General features: G+C 35.3%; 1 protein-coding gene across 3 annotated transcripts in view; it reads right to left on the bottom strand.

Annotated features, from left to right (window-relative positions):
- Positions 1-8,278, bottom strand: part of pparg (peroxisome proliferator-activated receptor gamma) — a 44,970-nt gene that overhangs the window by 26,842 nt on the left and 9,850 nt on the right. Inside the window, exon 1 of one of the 3 annotated variants that reach the window (XM_007549493.2) lies at positions 794-886. The exons of the other annotated variants lie outside the window; for them this stretch is intronic. The gene's annotated coding sequence lies outside the window, so the exon portion shown is untranslated. Of the gene's footprint in view, positions 1-793; positions 887-8,278 lie in introns of those variants that run through there. 3 annotated transcript variants of the gene reach the window in all.

Here is an 8,278-nt window from a genome sequence, read left to right as displayed (position 1 = left end):
AGAACCCTCAAGCTCCCAGGCCTCTGGTAGAGGACCCGAGCTCAGAGGATGAAAGAGACCACCCACGGAGGGTGAGAGGGGAATTATTTTTTTTATATATATATATATTATATTATATTAAATATTAATACTATCACCCGCTTTCTGTGTCAGCAGGTGATATGAGTTCACTGATACTACCAAAAATCATTTTAGTCTTGTGCTAAAATAAACCCGGAAAGAGACACTCTGTGTATGAGAAGCTATACAAATGTTTAAAAAGTAGATGAACCCCAATTTGTCCAGTTTAAAATAGTTTATTCAACGATCTTCATTAGACCCTATAATAACAGACTATTTTTCCTGGCCTGCACACCATACGCACAGTATTACAAGTATATTACAAAAAAAACAAAAAGTAGAAAACCTAAAACACACAAATCTAAACCAAAAACACAAGTACAAGTCAATAACCACAACAATTTCAAAGAATATTAAAAGCAAATAGTAACAGTCGTCATTATCCACATGCAATCAAAGCATCTATTAAATTTAACATTATTTAAATATGTAGTATAGATTTTTTAAGACTATTTGTAAACTTTTCATGATCACCAATCAATTTTATTTAAGAAGGTAACATTTCCTCATGAGGATAGTATCTTGTCTCAGCTGAAATAAAGCGCAAATCTGCCGGCCAGACATTATAAACAAATACATTAATTGCAGGAATCTTTTTAACACCAGAAACAGTTGTGAAAAAGAACGTGCACACAAACTCATAAACACACAGGGTTCTGGTTGGTCCACTCACCCCTTTCTCCCGCTTCCGTGACTTTTCTGTTCCAGCCTCACTGCTGAACGTCTAAGTGACAGTGTCAGAACGACAGTCTGCGTGTGCGCTTATGTGTGCGTGTGGTCATGTTTTTCCTCAGGAAGTGATGACCATTAGAAAGGGAACTACACACACATCTTTCTCTGACAGAGTCTGGGCTCAGCAAAAGTTCAGACAGCGAACGATCATGTGGTCTGAGCGCGCGTGTGTGTTGTGTGCGTTTGAGAGTGTGTCATGTCTGATCCTTGACTGATTATTATTTTTTTATTTCTACACCATACATTGTTGAATTGGTAGAGGCTTGTATTACATGTGGTACAGTCCAAAAATAATTTTTCTGAACATTGTTTTGTATATGTGTGCACGCGTGTGTGTGTGTGTATGAGGTGGCAGACATCAGATGCAGATGATTTCCTGTTTCTTCACTCTGACAACCTCATCATGCTTCTTTGGCTGCCCTTCTCTCCCTCCTCTCTCAGTCACTAAGAGGCAATGTGACAGTGGTGACGCATTCCCTTTTTCTTCCTCATGTAACATCTGAAAACACTGAAACATAGCTTTTTCATTGGACTTGCACAAGCATAAATGTTACTTTATCACACAAATGTCAAAGTTTTTAAATGTCTAAAACTGCTGCCAGAAACTTTGTGCTCACTGTGTGAGCTGTGCAAAATGCCAAAACTCCTACATGGCAACAAGTCCCAACAGAACTCCAGCAGTAGCACCTTCACTTTAAACATGCTTTGACCCTTATTGTGCCCTCATAATATAATAGATATTGCTTTTGCAGATTTAGCTGACAGAAGGCAGCGTAGTCTTTCACATTGCTGCCAAGTGGAAGGTTTATTTTTCCCCGAAAGCAACAAGGAATGTGATGTCTACAAAATATGAAACCTGCTGAGGAAAATCCAGTTGAAAAGACAGAAAAAAATGACTTTTCCTTCCGTCTTCCGTTTTCTTTTCTTAAAAAAAAAAAGAAAAACTTCACACAACTTAAAGTAGGAATGCACAAAAAATCGTCTGGTGGACAAAAATGATACATTTCTCTCCTGACCTTGTATTTTTTTTTTTTTTCGGCTGTGTGACTGCACCACAGATAAGCAGTCAGCAGCAGCAGTCTTCTGTCTAAAAGTTGTTGTTGTGGGAAAAAGACTCAGTTTGCTATCTCCGATATCAGTGAGAAGTTTAAAAATGAAGTGAGAGGAAAAACACAAAAGGTGTAATAAACTACTATAAAGAAAACTCTATTTTTCACCGAGGCACAAATGCTGCTCATACAGGCAGCTTCTTAAACATTCACTGAAACTTCAGCAGATAACAGGAAGGCTAAATGTATTACAGCAAAGTTTCTTTATTTGTTTTATCGATCTCTCAACCTTCACCTGTCTAGCCTATTTATCATTCCTGGAATACTGACAGAAACTAATGTTTACAGATACCTGCACTTATTATGGGAATCACTGTTTTATGATGTGAAAGACATACAGATGTGATACACGATATATTTGCAATGGTAGATTGTAATAAAGTGTGTTCATTACAACAAAAAATACACATCTGTAGTGCTGAGAATGATGGCACTTACAAAATGTAAAAAAAGAAAATAATTGGAGTTATAATTAACGCTTTTAAAAGTGGAATATATATAAGAAAAACCACCACATAAAATATACAGCTTATTTTTACATTTTAACTAACTGAAAAAAAACCCAACAACTTTCTACTCTCATTGCCAATGTTATGTTGAATATTGATACTGAGATAAGAATGAGCCTTTTAAGAACTAAAGCCATTGTTATGCACTTAAGATATATTACTGTTATTTCCCCAGGGACAATTAACAAAAAACAAACAAAAAAAAAACCCTAAAGGATGTTGAAAGCTTCTTCTAGAAACGAACTGTCACAGTCAGCCATATTGAGTCAGCAGCAGCGGTGAAAAAGGTTAGTCTAGTCAGCTTTCGAAGGACAGTAGTAGTGGTAAAGAACAGTCGAGCATGACTTACCACGCTGTAAATAGCATGGTAAGTCATGCTTACATAGTTTTTCTCTGTCTAAGACAAACTAAATTTGTTTGTTCACAGATATACACAATTTAACAAAAATATTAGTGTGAGAGAAATGCAAAAATCATTTCAAAAGCAAAATGTTTACTGCCCTGAAGAAAGGTTTCTTTGAACCAATTTAAAAAAAAAATACTCTAATCTGTTACAACTAATTTTATTAGCTTTTCTACAGCTATAATTCTGATTTGAATAATTCTGAAATCAGAACTACAGCATGAAAAAAATCTAATACAACTAGCTAAAAAAAGTGATTTTTTAAAAAGTTGATTCAAAACAACCTTTTTTTTTTCCAGTGTGATGCCATTTTAGAGTAGGAGGAAAATCAATTTCACTGGAGCAGTCAACAGAATCCAAACCCTTATCTGCTCATCAGGGCAAATGAAATTCTGTCATTTACCAGTCTGTCTCACTCAAAGCTTGACTTATTATTAAGTTTGTCAACAATTGATAAAACCGGTGCATGCAAGCAAGGTGTAGCCTATTAATTTACAAAAGGCAACATATATAAATGTCATAATTGTCAGGCCATCTGTCTAGTGAGGAGAATGATTCTGCGGTTTTATCAATACCTGATGCTGGTGGCACACGGCACCATCTGCGTCTCATCTTTTCTACATATCAAGACACGAGAGTAAGGTAGTTATTTTTAATCAGTGTTTAAGATATATTGTACTGATCAGCCATGCAATAAATATTATTTGTATAAATAGTAAATATGTCAATTTTGTGCAAATTTCTGCTCTTTCGGGGTTTATTGCAGCTGTTTCCATCTCAGCCTCAGAAGAAAGTTTTTCCTGCAAGGCGACAAGGAAAGATGCTTTGACAGCCACTGGTACAAACAGCATTCCTGCCTTGAGTATTCCCAAAGCCACAATAGTAGATTTGATAGTCGAAATTTTTCTCTTTCTTACACATTACAGTTTCTGTTTAACATTAGACAGCAGCACATGAGAGAAGCTTTATAGCTTAAAGTGATTAAGAGCCATTTGTATATAACTATGTCTAATGACAAACCGAGCCACATCAGTGTCCTTAGCAATAAAGACAGAAGAACAAAGTCATTTGACATGGATGGGTTCAAGAAATTTTTTTTTTTTTAAATATTCATGTGACAGGAATGGATCTGTTTGAAAATAAATAAAGGAATAACCTATTTGTAAAATAATTCACATGAAAGGAGTGTAGAAGTAAGTAAAGTTGTTTTTTATTGGTTTATGCCACATTTATTAAAAATATTTGTTATAAAGTACTGAATTTAATAGCAATAATTTATCATGCATGCATGTTTTACTTCTTTTTTTATTAGAAATGTCATGCATTGTGCATAAAACAAGTCAGTAAATTTGAGAATATTACAGTTTTTCTAAGTAAAAAAAAAAACTGTAACAAAAACCAAATATGAAACAGGATAAGTGCTGTATTTAAAAGAGCAGACAGAAATAAATATGATTATTATAAAGCTTATTTGATAGGGACAGACACACAGCGACATAGACAAACTGAATAAAACAGCAGTCCCATGTTTGCATCATGGTGCAATAGCAACAGCTAATTCGCAGAACTTGTCCCAAGTTGATTGATGTATTTCTGTCTTGATTTTGTAAAAACGTGATTCTGGTCGATCAATGAGCTTATCAAACCCGACTTCCGAAGTAACTGTTTTGACTTACTTAAAAACAACATCCAGTATCATGTAAAGTTTTGTCTCTTCCAGAAACCTTAGATGACACCGGAGGTAAAATGGTTTACATGTTATAACATGCTATGGGGTGACTTAAAGTTTCCTCATGCAAAATCAGGTTCAGGTTGGATAACTAGATTTTCTGGTAGATATTGTCTTTCTAATCCTTCAAGTGAGGCAGATATTACAGTTAGACAACAAGGAAGTGATGAGGGTATCCCGTCAGTCCATTAGTTCCCGACATTGCAAAGAAAATAAAAACAAACCTCAATCAGTGCGATCCTGCCAGGACTGCACACAGGGTAAAATGTTAACGCCCTTCTTCACTCAACCCTTCTAACGACTGCAGGGGGGCTAATGTAACGAAAAAGTCTGTGGAGTTAAACTAATCACAGTGACTTGTTGTTTTTATATTTGAATTTGGTCTCAAATGCCAATAAGCAATAAAAATCAACTACTATTAAGTTCAGTTTGTCAGTTTTGCATTGTGTCACTTTGCACATTGTCATTTATTCATCTGTTTTTCTTTGCAACAGGCAGGTGTTTCTTTCTACTGTACGGTAATATCAAACTTTTTTTTTTCTTTGAATTTGGATTAAATTTACTTGATGAAACAGTGTGCAAAAAGTTAGAAAGCATACATTTCCACACAAAAAGGATTGTGTAGAGAAAAATAGACTTTTTGCTAAAACATTAACCCTTCCAGACCGAACAAAGCGCCTGTGATCCAACCAAATTTGCAGTACTGTAATTCCACCACACTTTGCAAGATCTAAAAAAATCCCAAAGGTTTCTGAAAGGGGAGACATTGCGCTTTCTAGCCAGTATCGGATAATTACGATAATTTCACCTCCACCGTAGCAGGGAGTGAAGTCTGAGGGGCACTCTTTTAATAGAGGGTAAATTGGGAAAATAACTTACTAGATATTTACATTTCCAGTTGTTATGAAAATATATTTATTCACAGGACATTTAAAGAACTGCGTGCAATTAAAATAAGCAAAAATATCCAGGTGGAGATTCAAAATTAAGGTCAAAAAGGGTTAATCAAATATGACATTTGGTCTTCTAACTTTTCTGGAATGATGAAATATCGACTCAAAATGATACTTTGTAAAAAAAAATAAAAAAAAATAAAAAAAAGAGGGTAAAACCTTGATAGATATTTTAAATGGTCTCACATAACTGATGTTTTGACTTTCAATTACCAGACCAGGCCAAATGCACCAACAACGAGGCCCCACAGCAATGCAGACCCAACTGAAGAGAATGCAAACTACAACTAAACCATAAGTCAAAATTAAAGCTACTAAAATAAATATGTGTTGGTGCTTTGATAAAAAACTGCGATGAAATCCAGAAACTGAAATGTTGCATTTTCACTTGCAAATGTAGTTGCTACGACCAGATGACTTCTCATTTTGTCACTTAGCTATAAAAGCCCTGAGCTATAAAAACTCACACAACGTGACTGCTCACATCCTGGCGAATCTGCCACTTTTTTCTACCATTTGAAAACATGTACGGTACAGTAGCAGAATAAACCACATGTGCAAGTTGAAACTGACTTAAAAAAAAAAAAAAGAAAGTCTCAGGTGAGGGGAACAACAGCCAAAGATGACTGATCAGACTAAACACTACAGTTGTTTTTCCAATCTGCCCGTAGACAGTGTTTGTCTTCGTAAGCAAACCTTTACATTTCAAGTGCATTGCATGAAATTGAGATGAGTCAGGCTAATCCTAGTGACTCAGAATTCATATTTCAACATGTTTTGGTTTTCATCCATGTTCATAATCAGAAAAGTGTTGATCTTTCAAGTGAACAAAGCAAACAGATCACACTGCAAAAACAGATAAATCACATCTCAAAACTGCCTGACATTTGAAATGCTGTAATCAAATTTTGCACACATTTTGCTTGGACAAACAATCAAAGATGACAACTATGAGAGATTCTAACTCCTGAGGCTTCCAGCTATCCATTAATTGTTATTGTTTATTTATTTTTAGAAGAGACAATGGACATAAAAGAATCTGCCAGAATTAGTCATGAAGGCCAGTTTTCATCCCTAGTCCCTCAATCTAATGTATGTAATCTGACAAATCTTTAAATTCTGCACAGGTAACCATCAGCCTTGTTAATGGATGATCAACATGTTGCCCTATTTACTGTTTTAACTTATATATTTCAGTTATTTTTGTGCAATAATGACACATGAGGTGATCTGTTTTTTCCCCTCAGATCACTCTTTAGCTCAGTAACCCTAAAACATTAAAAGTAGGGGTAAGAATGGCTGACCTACATGCAAATATCAGCCAGGCGAGAGCAAATTAACATGAAACTGCAAGAGTACATGAAAAGAAACATGCACACAGTCTGTGCTATGGTGGAAGCTGTAGAGTGTCATAATAACCCCTTACATAACAGGACCTCAAAACCTGTGACTCTCAAAGTCACGAACATTATCTGGACCGAATGGAAAGTCACTCTGGACAACGTCCACTCCTTATCTTTAGGGAACTGTTATTTCTGTTAATAGGACATTTAAAGAGTACTTACAGTAATTTGTCAATTTCATTTAACAACAATCAGTTACTAATGAAATTAAATTTAAGATTCAAGTTTATGCTCACATACATAGCAAAAAGAAAAAAAATATATATATTTGTTTGCTTCAAATTCGTAAGGGAATTCAATGAAATATCGTTTCTGATCACCAGTAGTTCCTGATATCTAATCTTATCTAGAAGTCATATTTGAACCTTTGAACGTGACTTTCTAGGACCCCTGCTCTAAACAGTATCATGCAAAGCCAGGGCCCCACACAGTTGACAACCTTGAAACTTTAACATGACAGTACCATGTGACTGACAGTGAACAGAACATATTCATTCTCTAAAAGAGTGATCAAAAAAGGTATTTATATATGTTAAAAAAAATTGTAAGGATGTTTGTAGGATCTTAATAAGTGGTAAACCACTGAGCAAATGTATTGTGCATGATCTGTCAATGTACAAAAATATCAGAGTGCAGAATCCTCAGGAATATGTTTTATTTCACTGCTAATGTGAGTTACACAAAAAGCTAAATATGCCGCAAAAGTTTTAACATATATATGCTAAAAATGTGAGAACACAAAACATTTTATCTGGAAGTGATCATAAAGATATTTTTTATTTTTCTAAGGGTTTAGGACTTTACCAACAAATGAAGAAAATGTGGAACAGTGGAGAACCTTCCCAGGAATGCCTGGTCTACCAAATTTAGTCAGGAGACTCATTGACGACCCATTGAGTAGATCACATAAGAACCCAAAACAGCATCTAAAACTCAGCAGCCCTGACTTGCCTCAATTAAGGTCAGTGTTCATGATTCAACTATAAAAAAAATTGACAAGGCAAAACTTGGCATCCATGGTTTGAGTTTAAAGGCTAAAACCTCTACTGACCAAAATGACTAAACGACTGATGTAAAACTAACACGCCGCTTAAAGCATCACTCATACACTAGAGTGAAGATCTGGGCTCACTTTATCGCTTCAGGATCAGACAACTTGATGAAATTTACAGAACCACTAATTCTCCTCTCTGTTTGAAAATCCCTGAAGAAGATCTAGCCATTAGTTTGTGACTTTAAGCGTTGGTACTGCAGCATTAGAATGATACAGACTACACCAGTTCTCCACCTGCATTTTACAGGTTTTTTTCATTTTACATA

This window comes from Poecilia formosa, unplaced genomic scaffold (assembly GCF_000485575.1).
Source record: "Poecilia formosa unplaced genomic scaffold, Poecilia_formosa-5.1.2 Scaffold2, whole genome shotgun sequence".
NCBI lineage: Eukaryota > Metazoa > Chordata > Actinopteri > Cyprinodontiformes > Poeciliidae > Poecilia > Poecilia formosa.
This window is presented reverse-complemented; position numbering and strand designations above follow the sequence as displayed.